General features: G+C 41.9%; 1 protein-coding gene across 1 annotated transcript in view; it reads left to right on the top strand.

The window, feature by feature from the left end:
* DOK6 (docking protein 6) overlaps positions 1-17,904 on the top strand; it is a 408,133-nt gene that overhangs the window by 381,783 nt on the left and 8,446 nt on the right. The gene's annotated exons all lie outside the window — the stretch shown is intronic.

Here is a 17,904-nt window from a genome sequence, read left to right on the forward strand (position 1 = left end):
CAAACAACATAATAAATGACTCTGAAACATTTATTTTAATGATTTTGTTGCTACAGCTAACATACCTTTGGAATTTTTCTCATTGGGCAAAATACCTTTACGTCCTTGGGTTGGAAAGAATCCATTAGAACTTGAAATACAGAGTGCATCTAGTTCTATTATACCCTCCCAACAACCCGTGAAACTCCAGTCCCAAGAGGTCAAGGTGGCATGTAGCATGGAGAGGAAGAAGAGGGGTTCTTGTTTAGGACTCCTCCCCTTACAAGCATTATGATCTCAGGTAAACTAAATTCTCTGTACTTTATTATCTTCATCTGTCAAATGAGAATAATTTTAGTACTATCACATAGGGATACAAATATTAAGTGAGTTAATGTTTTTTCCTCTTAAATATTCACTTTTTTCTCCTGTTTTCCAGGCCTTAGAATAAATAGTGTGTGGAACACAATGTGGGTTCAACTAGTATCAGTATGGTTTTTACTTAACTGTCTAAGGCTCTTGTGGTGAGCTGGATAATGGTCCCCCAACAACGCCCATCACTTGAGGGCCCCTAAAAGTCATCACAAGTGTGCTTCTAAGAGGGAGGCAGGAGCGGGATGTGGCTGCAGAAGAGGGCAAAGGTGATGTGCCGGTGGGGTCACGAGCCAAACATGGGGACGGCCTCCAGGAGCAGGAAGAAGCAAGGCAACAGTCCGGAGCGGGCGCGACCCTGCTGACCATTCTGCCCAGGGACGTTCATTTCAGACTCCCGCCTCCAGGACTGCAAGAGGATAATCTGTGTTGTTCTAAGCCGTTGAGTTTGTGGCCATTTGTTACAGCAGCAGTAAGAAACCGAAACAGCCATCCGACTAGATACAGAAGTGCCCAGAACTATTACCGCATCTCTGACTCTCTGGCTGTTCTACTTTTCATCACATTTTGGGCTAATCCATAGAGAACACTGCACAGTTGGGGTCACCTCTATGCTAGAGAATACCGGACTCTTGTTCAAGTACCGCCTAGTTGGGAATTGAATTGCCAAGAAACTATCAAAGACAAATATTTTTTCATAGTTTAAGAAAGGCCACTCAAGTTTTCTCTTTTTACTTTTTCGAAACCGACATTTGTATTATTTACGAGTTGAAAGTTCAAGCCTGAGGGGGAGGCTAGCAGCTGAGCCTCACGCGGGCAGCACACGTAGGGCCAGTGTCACCCCTAAGGCTTACTGTGCTACAGCTGGACGAGTCAGCGTCTCCTGACACAGGGACCAGAGGACAGCAGGAATCCAACTCCTGTCCTCCGTCCCCTTGCAAAAAGAGGTTAGCCCCAAGTTTGCTTGATCTCAAGGGAAACCACATCTTAGTGACCACTATTAGGAAAGAGAACCTACTCCTTGCTCTGTGGTGACCTACATGGGAAGGAAATCTAAGAAAGAGTGGATATACATATATGTATAACTGATTCACTTTGCTGCACAGCAGAAACTAACACAACATTGTAAAGCAACTATACTGCAATAAAAATTAATTTAAAAAAAAAGGAAAGAGAACCTACTCCAAACTGCACTACAACAAATATTGTTAAATTACATTGTTTACAATATTCTCTTTTTTCCAAACGATTTGTAAGGGGGTTCTAATAGTATTTTTTTTTAAATATAGTTACAATCCCACCATCTAATTTTGCAAGTGGACCTCATTTAATAATTAGGAATGTTTTTTGCTGCAAGTAAGTTAAAAACCAACTGACAGTGGTTTACACCAACAGTCCATTTCTTTATCATATAAAAAAGCCTCATTTGGCTCCTCTTGTTGATTTAGCTGCTCAGTGACGTCACTGGGGATCCAGGGTCTTTCTATGCTTCTGTTCTATTGTGCTTATTAGCAAGCTTCCTTTCCATCTTCATGCTTGTAACTCTTGTTCACAAGATGACTGCTAGAGCTCCAGGCATCACATTTACTTTCAAAACACAAATCAGAAGGAAGAGACAAAGTTTCTCCACTGTGAGGCTTATTAATTTTTAATCAGTGAAGGAAATCTTTCCAAATTTCCACACAGATGTCTTCTATTTCATGGGCCAGAATTTTGACATTATGGGTAACTCTGTCTGCACTGGGAAATGCTGGGAAAGTAAGTAACTGGCAAAGTGGAAGGAAATGCTGTGATGAGCTTACTAGTCATTATTTATCTCCTTGCCTGAGGGAAAACCCTAACTTCCCTGAGATCAAAAGATTTCTACCCGGGCTTCTTATCACAAGGACAAAAGGGCAAATGGGCAGTTGTCAAGGCAATAAACAGAATCTGGCATATTTTAGGACAATATAATTAGAAAATTATAAATTCTCCAAGAATATTTATTCAAGCAAGTTACTATTTTAAATCTATCTTTTAAGTGCATATACTTCTGATTAAAATAATGTATGGGAATTGAAGAAAATTTGGGGAAAGAAAGAAGAACTAAGAATAAAGTGAGAAATGAGAATAAAATGTTTAAAAGCATCTCCCAGAGACTATCATGTTGGTATTTAGGTATAAAGATACGTGCAGCCTTTTTGTTTAGTTTGATTGTTTTACTCAGTGCATCTTTAATACTTTTTAATCAGCCTTTTCCTTAACAGTATATCATGGGCATTCTCCCACATCATTAATATCCTTGTACATCATCATTTAGAATAGCCATATGATAGTCTAAGCAGTAGGTCTATAGTTTAATAGATACAACCAACTCCCACTGTCAAACATTTAGACTGTTTCCTGTCTGTGTTTTTTGGTTTGGTTTTTTATTTTGCTATTAAACACCAAATTATTGTTCTTGTGATGAGAACCTTTAACGTCTACTGTCTCAGCAACTCGCCAATATACAATCCAGTATTGTTGACTATAGTCACCATGCTGTACATCACATCCCCACAACTTATTTATCTTAGAGCTGGAACCCAAAGTACCTCTTAAGCTTCCTCAGAAAATCTTAAGCCAAGATTTCTCATACTCACAGATTGCTCTGCCATCTCACATATTAACACAGACTGCCAACTGGCATTGGTGCTACGAGTGTCATAAATTTTCTCTAACTCTGACTTTGGTGCAGGGTATCTACCAAAGGGAGTAACTGCAAAGTTGGATAAAAATAAAGAATGGAGAAGTTTAGCGACAGGGGGAGGGTCAAAATACATTTCTGCTCAGAAAGGAAGGTGAGGCCTTACATCCTGGAAGCACTTCAGGGAAGCACTTCAGAACAAGCTCTATTTCATATCCTTTTACTGCCAAAATGGAGGCGTTTGGTCGAGCAGTTTCTCACTCACTCATTTAATGATTCTTATGATTAAGTGCCGTCAAAAGTCAGAACTTGGACAGCACATAAAGAGACACAGCTCCTGCACTTGTGGTTTATAATCTAAGGGAGGCATATGTGCTGGTGAGACATTAAACTCATTACCGAAGAAAGTATTTTCACCTCAGAGGAGGAAAGCTTATGAGCACTTAGATGGTGGCTTTATTTCACCTGTTATGTCCTTTGGGGGAGGATGAAGGTGGGAGTATGAAGGCCATTGAAAAGATTTCATGGAAGAAATGAGTGATGAGAAGTAATGATCCAAGAAATAAGACTACTGATGAAATAATCGATGCAAAATAAAATAGACAAAGCCCTTTTTCAATACACATAGCCACACGCAAAACAGGCAGTGCCATAATTTTGACTGAACTTGTTTCTACAGTTTAATAATCTTCTTTCAATATTCCAGGGAACCATAACACTGTTAAGATACCGCTCATACACACGGGGAGGAAAAAAGAAGAAACCCAAATAGGCCACAGTATTTCCAAATAGATCTTCTCCCAAACAAATTCTGATCTAACATAAAGCACATATGTGATAATGTTTGAGAACTGTCAATTAACAAGCAATAACACATTTTCCTGAAGCTTTGACCAAAGGTTCACAGGCTTAACTGAAACTTCTCAGGGTACAAACATATGAATAAACTCTGAAGAAAAGTCATTAATTGTATCTGTCCTTTCAAACAAGTTTTTCATTTTATTATTAAGGGAAGAGATAATAATTTCACTTACTTATTATTTGGTTTTTGAAACTGAGTTTATGTTTTGTGTGTGTGTGTGCTAAAAAAAAAAAAAGGTTGTGTACTTTACTGTTTACTTTTCCTTCAAGATTTCTTGGATGTATTTCAAAATTTTAGATTGAAATTTGCCTTATATTCACTTAAATGTCTTTCTTATCTGGGCTTTTTTTTTAGTTCTCTAACCTAGTAAAGCCCTAATCAAAGAGAATTACTTGGGGCTTCCCTGGTGACGCAGTGGTTAAGAATCCGCCTGCCAATGCAGGGGACACGGGTTCGCTCCCTGGTCTCGGAAGATCCCACATGCCGTGGAGCAACTAACTAAGCCCGTGAGCCACAACTACCGAAGTCCGCGCATGAGAGCCCGTGCTCCGCAACAAGAAAAGCCACCACAATGAGAAGCCCGCGCACCGCAACGAAGAGTAGCCCCCGCTCACCGCAACTAGAGAAAGCCCGCACACAACCAAAAATAAATTTAAAAAAAAAATTACTTGTTCTAGTATAATTAGTATAATAAATTATATATTTAATGGTATCCACATAGTTTAGAAAATTAGTTTTATTTTTGTCTTCTTAGATGGTCTTGCTGCCTATAAATTCTTATTGGAAGGCAGCTGAATGAAACATAAAAATTATCAGGAGCATACTGCTAAATCTATTTGGACTTGTGCTGTATGTTAAATTTTAGCCCGTTCCACCTGTTGATATTGTAAAAGGTCAGATACTCAATGCAGTGCATTTTAGTGTCTGCCCTAAACGCCAGATTAATCTCAGTGTAATCAATGAGTTTAACCCTATAGTTATTAAGCAGGAAAATAGGATTGTTTCCCTCAGATCCCATGAACCTAGCAGAAGGATAAGAAACATAAATTGTGCAGCTGCTGCCCTGACTAGAAACTAGCTATACAGCCCCAATACATTCCGTTTTGGTGAGACCCAGAGTTACAGTATAAAATCCCATTCATCAATCACTGTAGTCCCATGATCATCAACCTTAAGGATCAGTATTTTACAAGGCGGGCTAGGTCATTGGAGGTTCATACCACTAGGCAGGTTATTATATAACATTATTATGCTAAAGGACAAGGTCATTCAGAAATCCAATTGCATGCAGATTGGCTTTGATGTCTCTACAAATTTCTAAAACATAAACACTAGCCATTCAAGTTCATCATAGGTTCAAATGGAAAAGGGAACCAATATTGGATTCACATCAAGCTTTAGGCAGACCTGGTCAGGAGAAGCTGGTGGGTACGTTACAAGCATCCTCCATCTTAGTTTCCCATCTTCAAAAAAGTGCCAAGCTACATGGTTTTATCAGCAGCTTACTGACGGTGACCACTGTCACTCCCAACCACAACTGGTTAAAAGTTAAGAGAATTTAGAAATTATGTGGGCCGGCAGTTCTTAAAGTGTGGTCCCCAAGTCAGCATTATGAGGGAACTTGTTAGAAATGCAAATTCCAGACCTACTGAAAATCAGAAATTCTAGGGGCGGAGCCCAGGAGTCCGTATTTAGGAAACACTTGGGGTGATTCTGATGAACGCTTAAATTCCAAGCAACTCTGCCCCATTTTGTTCCATTTTATGAGTGACAAGACAGTAAAGTCAGAAGGAACCTCAGAGCTCCTGACTTCCCTAAGAATATCCTACACCGTTCATACAGATGATTGCATTTTTTTTAGTGGCAGAGTTGGACTTCATTTGGGGAGTGAAATGGGGGAAGGGGGACTTAGAAAGAGTTTTGTCATTAGACAGCTGATGTTCCAGAAGCCACGAAGCAGAGCCCAGAGGACACCCAGGGTGCAGTGCGAGGAAGCAAACACACAACCAGGAACTGGGCAATCTGGGTTGTAGACCTCACGCGCACCTGGCCGGTCCTAGCGGTGTCACACCAGCCCCCAGGTGGTTTCTCCGAGTACCAAGTGGGAATAATACCTGCCCTCTTACTTCTCAGTGCCGTTTTCAGAATTAAAAGAAGTAATTACATGTGAAACTATCTGAAGCCTGAAAGCCACATATAAACATGTTACTACTTTGGGCAAGCATGCGGCCCGCGGCCGAGAGGGTATAACCCGGAAGGGAGGCACCGCCGCAGAGAGGTGGGGGAGTGACAGGAGGGACCCCCAGGAGAAAGGAAGGGACAGACGGTGACCTAGAGCTGGGTGACCTTGAGAAAACCCGTAAAGGACGACGATAAAAATACGGGGGCCGGCAATGAGAAACCAGTACCAACCAGAAAGAGAAGTGAAAGAGGCTGGATGAGGTGTTCCTGATCACACAGCTGCAGCTCAACAACAACAAGTGTGTGTTTTTAAGGCTACACTGGCCCTGAAGTGGGGGGGAAATGGGAGGGGACAAAAGGTGGCGCCGTGGTAAACAAAGCAAAATCCCTTTGCGGGGACGCGGCCGGCAGGGCGAGTGGCCGGACAGGGGGAGGTGAAGTGGAGGCGGGGCTGGGTTTTAGTTTCTCTTCTCTAATAATTCTGCAATCATCGCAGGCAAATCTGAAAGTCTGATCCCCTCCCCGTAAGAATGAAAGTGGACGTGAGCTGGCCTCCGTGTGCCGGGCGCTGCGACCAGAAAGGAGATGTGCTCCGTGCAAATCCCAGGCCTCGGGGCACCTGGGGAAGTCTAGCTGAGGCGGCAGGAAATAAAAGCACCGGGAGGGAGGGAGGGAGGGAGGCCATGTTTATATGTTGGTTTCAGGCTTCAGATAGTTTCACATGTAATTGCTTATTTTAATTCTGAAAACGGCACTGAGAAAAGGGCAGGTATTATTCCCACTTGGTACTCAGAGAAACAACCTGGGGGCTGGTGTGACACTGCTAGGGCGGCAGGTGAGATCTCAGGCCCCCAGGGGAAAACAACACAGAGAGAAAGCCACGCCTTAGCCCGGGTTTGAAGGAAGATGGGAAGATGCACTTTACTTTTGTTCATCTTCACATTGTCTGGTCTCACTCACTACAACAAACATGCATTCCTTCTGTGATTGGAAACACATCAAAGAAAAAAATTTTAATAAAAAACAATACGATATTATGGAGTTGTGTGCTAAAAATAGCATCAAAGCCATTAACTGGGGCTAGGAATAAGGTCTGAAGCAATCACAGAGTTCATATGATTCGTGCTGCAGCTCTTTCTATATTAAAACGTAAGAATACAGTTACAGGAATAAGTCATTTAAATAAAAGCAAATGAAGCTGACAGATGACATAAAACTGTAATCATCACATTTTAAAGTTCTGTATGTATATTTTAGGTTGAACTCCATGAAATTTCTGATAATTTACAGTTTGTGACCTAAAAACAACTATTATAGGGTTCAATCGTATCTTTCTATTTGGAATAGATGGATAGATGGATAGATAGGTAATGTAACCTGAGACTTTCCAAGATTTGGTTAAAATTCTTTTTTGGTTTCATTGTCAGTTTCATTGATTAAATATATTTGCATGAAAAGCAATCGCCACAGTTGTAAACTTATACGACTGTACTTTCTATCCTGAGAACTCGTCCACATTGGAGGAGGTCAGCTTTGTAGCTGCTGGTTTAGGAACCGTTCCTGACCTTTGAATGCTATGCCAGGAGGACCGGGGAGGGGCAGAGAAGGCCAGGGCCACAGCAGAGGCCCTCAGCAAGAGCTGCAGGATTGCATCCCAGCAAAAGTTACAGCTGCGTCCACCAGTACACTCCTGAAGAAAACCCCAAAGGGAAAACATTCTGCATTCGCCACAGTATTTACGAGAGCAGAATTCTCACACGTCCCTGTTGCCCATGAGGTAGTCAGTAGACTCACAGCTTCCACAGACACCAAAGGACGTGCAAATTAAACTTTTAAAAGTGTTACATTTTAACTGTTGCTGCATAGTAGGTTTTCGTTCTTTGAATATGAGCCCAACTCATCTATTTCTTTCTTTCATGAAATGCCTTATACAACTCCATTCAGTGAATGTTTGTCTTGAACTGATCATCGATGATCACTACTGCTGATCATTTCAGATGTGTTCCCTCTTTATTAAGTGACAAAGCTTCATTTTTCTTCTTAATTAAGAAATAAGAGGGGCTTCCCTGGTGGCGCAGTGGATAGGAATCTGCCTGCCAATGCAGGGGACACGGGTTTGATCCCTGGTCCAGGAGGATCCCACATGCCGCACAGCAGCTAAGCCCGTGCGCCACAACTACTGAGCCTGCGCTCTAGAGTCCGCGAGCCACAACTGCTGAAGCCCCCGCTCCTAGAGCCCGTGCTCCACAACAAGAGAAGCCACTGCAATGAGAAGCCCGCGCGTGCACCACAACGAAGAGTAGCCCCGGCTCACAGAAAGCCGGCGTGCAGCAACGAAGACCCAATGCAGCCAAAAATAAATAAATAAATAAGTTTAAAAAAAAAAGAAAAGAAAAGAAATAAGACAATAATAAAAATGGTCCTTAAGGATCTTTGGCCCTAAAATCAATCACTCCAGAATTTACTGATGCTGTCATAACCAAATACCATAGACTGAGTGGCTTAAACAAGAGAAATTTATTTTCTCACACTTCTGGAGGCTGAAGTCCAAGGTCGGGGCGTCAGCATGGTCAGATATTGGGGAGAGCTTTCTTCCTGGCTTGCAGGTGGCTGCCCTCTTGCTGTGAGCTCACATACCTTTCCTCAGTGAGTGTGGAAAGAGAGAGATCTCTCTCTTCTTCTTCTTATAAAGTCACCAACGCTCACTGATTAGGACCTCACCCTTATGACCTCATTTAACTTAATTACATCCTAAAAGCCTTATCTCCAAGTCAGTCACATTGAGGATTAGAGCCTCAACAAGTGAATCTGGGGGGGACACAGTTCAGTCCACAGCAGTCCTGCAACCGCTGGGTTCAGTCCAGGATCCCAACCATCACAGTCTAGATGCACCATGAGAATCCCGCCTCTGGTCCACACCAATGTCAGCATCTCAGGGAAACTCAGTGGGTACCCTCACCTCAATTATGAGTTCTAAATCCAGACCGAAGCAAGAGCATATTTAAGCTAAGAAAGGCTGCCAAAATCAGAATTCTGAGGTTTGGAGTTTTTTAGAGAACTGAGAACTCAGAAAGAGGCCTTGGGATCCAAAACCAAACACCATATACAGCCCTCCCCCACAAATACCTACTGAAGACCCCCCTGCAAGCTGAGAACCAGTGAACTATGAAGACCTTGGAGCCTCCTGAAGCCTGAAATGCCATCACGTCATGGAGCATTTCCAGCCTGTGAACTGGCCATTTTTGCAGCTACGGCTTTCCCAGACCCGCTGCAGTTTGTGGAGCCACTTGCAACAGAGTTTCCTGTACCCCAGGGCGTCTCAAGCAGGAGGGATGTGCTCTGAGACTAGAACTTAGTTACAGTGGACACCCCGCTGCATGCATCCATCCATCAGGGCGCAGGCAGAGAAGCAGAGGCAGTTGGAGAGACACATGGAGACAATGCAAGGCATCGGCTTATGTACTTCTGGGGGCTCACTGGACAAGTTCAAGGTCACAGGCGGGGGCTCCAGGATGGGGCGTGAAGCTGCCATCCACAGGCAGCACTGCTCCTTCGCCAGGAGGTCCTCAGTGCTGTTCTTTCACCTGATGGAATCAGCTCCACCCAGATTCTCTGGGATCATCTCCCTAGTTTTGGGCTCTAACCACACCTACGAAACACCTCAGAGCAGCATCTCAGTTAGTGTTTGATAAAAACCGGGTCTGTGGCCCGGCCAGGTTCACACAGGAAAGACTCCCCAGCCTGCAGGCGTCCCCTTCGCCCTATAGAGGGCTGTCGGGCACCACGGCGTAACCCCCAGTGAAATCTGAGTGTAGTTCTCTACTGCGAGGGCTTCATGAAACAATGCATGTGAAAAATACTAAAAAGAAAAGTTTTACACACATATAACAGAGTCTTGGTTTTAGCACTGTTGGTATCAGAGGATGTCTGCCTGTTATTCTAAAAGCAAAAAAAATATTCTTGCAAGTACACAGGGGCATCAGGCAGTACCATCTCACCAGGAACAAACTCTTGCATCTCTGCTACTTTTGTTGACTTCCGTGTTTCTTAATTTTAGCCGGTGCCACTCAATCTAATCTGCATCGTTATCTTAGTCTCAGGAGGATAGCCATCTATTTCAGCATGTATGTTTCTCAATGAGTGAGGAATATGCATGAAGTGAAGAAAAAAGTCTAGACAAAACTATCCCATTGATGCAGACTTCCATACTGTCTACAGTGCACCTGCTGCCCCTCAAAGCAGCGAGCAGCTCCTGACCACCCTGTGATCCTGGCTGTGAGACCGTGTGAGCTGTCCCTTCCCCAGGAGCTCTGCAGCTTGTCCAAGACCAGTTCTCATTCCAGTGCAGCCCATATATCCAGAGACTGAACGGGATTTCAGACAATGATCTTAACCACCAGCTGTGTCCCACACGCATCCCCACACTAAGCTCCCAAGTCTCAAGTACCTGAATGGACAAAAATTATTGTGCTTTGTAGTTTCTGCCACAAAGGAAAACATATATAATATTTTTTAAATATAGCATATATACATATATTATTTATAGATATAGATAGATGCAGACTTAATGAATCTATCTAAAGTTGTGATTGTCAGTAGAAAGCAAAAGGCAGAATACACGTGTAATGATGCAAGTCACTGATGAATTTTTCCCAACAGTACACACTTCAACACACACCAAGCAATAAGGGAGCTGCCTCTGTGCATGGGTTAGCTCCACCAGGCACAGGTTAGCACAGACAATGAAGATTAGGAGGATGTTAAACCTTCGATTTACTGTTTTTATATCCTATCTCTTTCCACTTATTTAAAAATACAGCTGCAATATGTAAACACTGCCAGAACCTATTCTTATTAAAGTAAAAAGGCAAACCATTCAGAAGTTTGTAAATATCAGAATAACAATCGTTGGCCATTCATTTTCTACACACATTTTTTTCCCAATAGACTCACGTGTCAACCATCCTGTGAAAATTACACGTAGTGGTTAAAATGCTTGAGAATAGTGAGGCAAGTCGGTAATTGAAAGTTATCAATAAGACAGAGCGTGTCCGATTGTCAACTGGCTTCTCAAAACCCCCCACACCATACTTCCTGTGTCAGCCACATTTCTCTGCTTTCCGTCCCACGTTCTAACAGCAGTAACAGGATATTCTAAAATACACTAAGACTGCATCTTCTCAGTTCAGTTTAACTGTCTGTCACAGGAGACAAAATGAAACTATCTTAACAAAAGAACTCTGGTAAGAGATATATTCACCAGTTAATCATCCCCTGAATGTTAACCATCACAGCTTGTAAGCTATTTACCCTATAATCTCTTTATTTTCTATCTTTAAAGTACCCTATTGCGGTATAGCAATCTTCTAGAGCAATTTTAAAGGGCAGCAAATCTTCGAGCACAGTCTTCCATATTCAGAATTAAAACATGCTTCACTGTTTTTAACACAGGCTCTAACAGAATGAAAGCTTCATTCTAAAACCGCAGGAATCATTCATCTTCCCTGTGTTGTGTTGGTCCTAAAATAAATGTTTCTTTCTTCCCTGTGACAATTAAATGAAGGCTCTGATTTTTTTCTCCATTTTATTTTTATGTTGACAGCATGCTATTGTTTAAAAAAAAAACTCATCTGAAGAAGAGACTCTCCCCATCAAAACAATAGCAGGAACAAAAATCTATATGCCTTATAAGAAATAATTTGGATAATTCTCAGGTGACTGAACTGTACTGGAAATTAATTTTGATTAATAAGTATATCCATCCTATGAATTTGAGTGGTAAGAGAACTGCTTACCTAATTTTCTGTTCTCTAGTAAGAATTCCAGAATGTCCGTATTCATTCTTTCTTTCTCACATGTCATGGAGTTATTCAGCTCTCTCTATGAAACTGTCCTACTGGTCACTATCATGAAATTATTTCATTAAGATATGATGTGTATTTCAGATGATGAAGAATTTCACTGAAACTTAGCAGAGTCTTACTAAATAATAAGTCATTGTAAAAATCCAACAAAAACTGGAAGTCACTGCCATTATCGTGAGAATCATTAAATATCACTATTTATTAACATTGTCAAGAACTGTGGACAGTCTAAGATTTCACCCCACATGCCAGCTAGCCAGTAAGCCTGCCGCAGTTTCATGGATGCTGGCAGAACACAAGAGACCCCTGGATCAGAGACTAAGGACCTTTTATTACTCACAGCAATAGCACTGGCCAGAGTATCTGCATTTATGTTGGTTTCCTGAGTCCCATTTCTTACAGGGAGATGAAAAGAAGGTCAGGTGACACCCACATATGAAGTAGGCTGTGTTACAGGGGAGGAACCACAAGCATAGGGAACCCCAGTATTTTATAGTGGGCGATTATACAGCCTGAACTTTGTCCCTGAGGGAGACACTATCCTTACTTCATGGGACATAAGCAAATCTTCCCTTTTCTCCAGAGACACTTGCTCCATTTTTCAGAAGAAGGCCATCCGTGCTCACCAAACATGCAGAGATGCAAGAGGCTCATGGAGGATCGCCTACCAACAAACTTTCACTTCCTCATTTTTTCACTAAACTCGCATCTGTTCAGATCTTTTAAAACGTTTTCAATTGGTACATTTGTTGGGGTCAGTGTATTATAATGAAACTAAAAATAATCATTTCCTTATTCTCCTATTTACACCTATAGCATACATTTGACAATCACATTTAGCCTTACATTGTTATTAAAATTCTAATTTTAAAAAGGATTGTCATTTCCCCATTAGCCCGGACCAGGAGACATCATTAAATTATTTTGATTCAACAAAATAATTATTGACCATCAAAGACGTGCGAGGCAATCGATGAGATATTGGTCCCTCTCTGTATCTTCTATCTGCACAGAGTGAGCTGCTGCATGCATTTTTCATAGTTTTATTCATTAATATTTACTGAGTTCCTGCTGTGAGCCTGGCATTTTACAAGCTTCCAAAGACAAAGGTAAATAAGCTTCCTTTCCTCAAGTTCAGGGTAAAAGCTCACAGAAGAGACACCAAGGTGAAGCGTTAAGAGATGAGCAAGAGGTATATAGGAGGTGCTAAGAAAGTATAGCAGGGGCTTCCCTGGTGGCACAGTGGTTAAGAATCCGCCTGCCAATGCAGGCGACAGGGGTTCAAGCCCTAGTCCAGGAAGATCCCACGTGCCGCGGAGCAACTAAGCCCGTGCACCACAGCTACTGAGCCTGCGCTCTAGAGCCCGTGAGCCACAACTACTGAACCCGCGAGCCACAACTACTGAAGCCCGCGCGCCTGGAGCCCGTGCTCCGCAACGAGAAGCCACCGCAATGAGAAGCCCGCGCACCACAACGAAGAGTAGCCCCCGCTCGCCGCAACTAGGGAAAGCCTGCGTGCGGCAACAAACACCCAACGCCGCCAAAAATAAACAAGATAAAAATGAAAAAAAAGCGCAGCAGACTCAGGCTGGGTGAGATGGTGCCAGCCTTCCAAGATGGAGTCTTCAAGAAAAACAGGAATTAGCCTGAAAGAGCCGAGCACAGTGGAGCGTGAGGGTGGACATTCCAAGCAGAGAAAGAAGCCCATGCCACAGGTCAGGGAGCCTCTTTAGCTGGGAACTGTGTGTCCTTTAGAAAGAGGCCGTGAAAGCAGACGTGGAGGTGGAGGCTGGAAAAAGCTGGAGCTGGAGAAGTGAGCACAGTTCAAATCAGAGTCCTTAGGGGCAGTTCCAATATATTTATACACATATATATAGGAAAGAGTTTAAGGGTAACAATGTGGTTAAAAGGAAGCCCTGGAGGATTTGTCTTGAAACCGTATTTGTAAGCAAAGCAATGTTTTTACATGGATTTTTTACTGGAGAGGAGTGGAACTGATGGATTTTGTACATGAGGGTCGAGTAAAGAACCCCCAAATTATACCCTTGTCACCACCATTGAGAACCTTAAGTACTTAAGTACCATGCGGGAGAGTTTGCATTTACCCTGAACAGGTGTGCAGCGGGGTGGACACCACTGGTCAGGAAGACCAGCTGGCTGGCTATGGCCATAAGCCTGATGAGATTCAGGGCAGAGGTAGGGAGCATGAAGAAAATAAGTGGATTCAAGAGGTTTTGAAGAGGTAGAAACTGCAGGACTTAGTGGCTGATGGCAGGAGGGGAGATAACAGCAAAGCACGGAGACCAGGATGGCTCACAGTGCTCTGACCTGGGCTGGGTTGATGGGTACCATTCACTGAAATAGTAAGTACAGGAGGACAGGAAATCGGGCAGGGAAGAATGGTGGGTTCAGTGTTGAAATACCACCTGTCAGTAATGGACAGGTTTTTGTTTTCTGGCCATGCTCTCCTGTTTAATTGATGAATGCCAAGTTGAAGAGGCACAAAGCTTTTCCCCATTTTAAAAGCCTCTCATTCTTTGTCTGTAGGTGATAGAGAACATTGCAGCGATCAGATCTCCAACTGCTGGGCTTTCCCAAACGGGAACCCCAAAACGACTCACCTTTCCCTCCTCCATTTTTAGAAATAAATTCTCTCTTCAATTTATCAGAGCCTAGTTATTTAGTAAATTCAACAATATCCAGAAACCCATTTCAAATAAAAGGGAAGCAAAACGAAGGCATTACTACAACATATTGGGATCTACTCCCTGCACTGGTTTAGTTACACCGTCCCACTGCATCTCCACCGCTCAGGTGGAGTCCCTAGGACTGTTCTCATTTCACAGATAAAGAGGAACCTCAGGCTTCAGCTACAGGCAGGACTCTGAATTATATTCTTTAACGTTCCTGTGTTCCCCATACAATTTCACTTCAAAGCTTCTAAAAGGTGGAGTATTTTGCCGTCTCAGTCTTGTTTCTAAACCTGCTGAAACCATGTAAATTCTCTGTGTTATAACTGCTCAAGGCTTAAGGCTAGGAAAGCCTGCGTGTCTGGCAGAATCAGCGGTTCTCAAGGTCCCATCTCTGGTCTACCAGGCGCTTCTTTCACAACTGAGAGGAATACATTTCTTACGCAGCTAAACTCCTCCAATTTTCTTTCTGAGAATTACATTTCCAATCTCCTGATTGAAAGGAACAGGAGGGCCTATTTGCTATGGCCGAATTCATATAACACTGGTACCAAATTCTCAGGTCAAGCAAAAATGCTCTTTCTCAGCGCCCTCCTGGTCCTCTCTCTAGAATTCCGAATTTCTAGCTCCTGAGAGATGCCTGTTCTTTGTCTTAGTTGCTACACTCATCTTGACTGAGAGATTCTTTCATTATCATTTCATTGGATTTATGTTTGGAACGACTTGTCTACCAAAAAAAAATGTTTTAAGTAAAATACATATGACTGAAGATCAAAAGTTGCAATCATTAGATGATAGTACTACCAGCCTGAAATATATGTATACGTATGTGTGTATATACATATGCATGTGTGTGTATATATGTGTGTATTATATGTCTATATATATGATATATCCAACCAAAGCACATAGAAAATGTACTCACATTGGGCAGAGTCGTCTTAAGTAAAAATATAATAAAATTTTTAACAAAAATAGTTTTCTGACCACTTCAAGCCCACTCACCACCACTGTCATGACCCCTCAGTGAATCAGTCCAGGCTGAAATGTTCTCTAACATGTAAATGGTAGCTAATAAACACTTTCCTGACAGGGTCACATGAAAATTGAGGCTCCACAGGACTGAATGTTGTCCGGCTTTAGAGGAGTTAAAACTCAGAATTTGATTCTTTTCGACTTGGTGTCAAAAAATGGCAAATGACCCTTTAACTTCAGCTGCTTTCATTCCTATCTCCCAATTCGAACTACTTTATATATCGTGTAAGAAAGAATATAAACTAATATGTCTCCTCAGAGAGCTGGCCAAATGTCCCAGTACTAGAAATTTTTAAAATTTGATAGAACTAGAGACTTATGTAGCGGCATAAAGACTCAAGGAAACATAAAGCTTTTCTGTCTTTGACTTAGTTAATTAGGAAATGTTAATTTTTATATGATTTACCAATTTAAGTCAATGTTATGAATTATGTAAACATAAACGGTTTCCATAAAAATATTACACGCTACAGCAGTAGTGAAATTGAGTGAATTTGGTGACACTGGCCAACTCACTGTCGTGGACATAATCCAAGAACAATCCAGATGGATTAGTGACCATAACTTCCTAAGAGTTAGCCTTCTATTCTATTAAGTGATTGTTAAATATTTTAAAAAAAGAAACGATAGAAACTAACATTTCTGACTTTCACAATTATAAAATCAAAGTAAAACATATAAAGAAATAAAGACTCTTGGAAAAAACAGTGAATATCCATATTCTCACAGTCAAGTAACATGAAATAAAGTTAATTCAGATTATCCTGTGCTCTTCTGAAAATCAATATAACTGAGGGAATTAAAAGAGGAAAAAGTTATGAGGCCTGCTTGCCCCCTTGCCTCTAAAATATGTTTTTGTTTGCCAAATCATGCCCTTTTCTCTGTTGTGCTGTGGGGTAGCCTTAACCTTCTGGGGTGAGTGAAGAGTTTCAAGCCAGCAGCCTGGACTCCAACACTGGTGTCTGTGCACCCAGGAGAGAGAGTATAAGAGGACTGATCCTATAGGGCTGCCAGGTGGATTAAGTAAATCAACATAAGTGAAACATCTGACACTTCCTGGTACACTGTTAGTGCTCAGTATTAATGACGCTAATATCATGAGTCAAGCACTCGGATACTTGATGTATGATTGCATCCCACCCGAGGTCACCTGGTGAGGCTAGGACCCGCCTTAGAGCCTGTGCTCTCAACCCTTCCCTGTCCTGGCCTGTTTTCAGTGAAATCATTACAGGTAACGTGACATTGTAAAATGGCAATAATTCTACAAACATTTTCTAGCCTTTAGACATTAGTACTTAATATTAAACAATAACTGATGAAAATATGTTTCAATCTCTCTCAGAGTAAAAATAAAATAAAGATAACTAATTAAAAATTAAAAGCTAACCGGGGGTTAAAATGATTTTCACTGCTGTCTCTGGGTACAACGGTGATGAAATGCCTAATAAGGATTTTGCAACCTGCCTAGAAAAGTAATTTGGATTTTTTGCAGCAGTTTCTCATAAAACAGAAGAAATGTCCACAGAACACGTCCTGTGTCCTGGACTCCTGGACTCCATTTTCAGGAATCTCAGATCTCCTATTCTCTATTTATCTGGATATTTTCAATATCAATACAGACACCTTCCAGGAAGTGCTACTAACCAGAAACTATCTAGCCTTCAGATTTCCAGCTTCTGAAATTACTGCAGTTTATTGATTGTGTAATGAGAACGCAGAATATTGAATTTAACTATAGTAAGAGATATTTGTAGGTCTTTCTCAATGACAATGAATGTCCTCAACTCCTCACCACACCCAACCATTCTGGCCTCATCCTTCTCTAGGTCGGTACTGGCAGTTTCCAACGCTCCCACTGGACCTGGAAGAATGCTGATGAGTTGGAGAAAATCAGGAAGAATTATAAGTAAACCCTAGGAAATGCACATAAAACCAGAGGCTTCTTTTTATCTTTGCACTGCCTTCTGTGAGAAATTGTTCTATCTGGGGCTAAATTTAATCTATCAGATGTGTGATGGTGGGAAAAGATTGATTACAGCTCCTCTGTCGTCTCACTGAATGAGCGAGCTTTTGAACCGCAAATCCGATCCAATCACTCATCTTTAAATCATTCAAAAGTTTTCTATCATCCATTAAAAAAGTATCCAATTGGCTTCATAAGATATAACAGACTCTCCAGGGTGTGTCCCCTCCCCACGTCCATATCTCATCTGCTGCAACTCACCATCTGGAATTTTATCTCTCATCATTGGCATC

This window comes from Grampus griseus (genome assembly GCF_964374135.1).
Source record: "Grampus griseus genome assembly, chromosome: 12".
Lineage (NCBI taxonomy): Eukaryota > Metazoa > Chordata > Mammalia > Artiodactyla > Delphinidae > Grampus > Grampus griseus.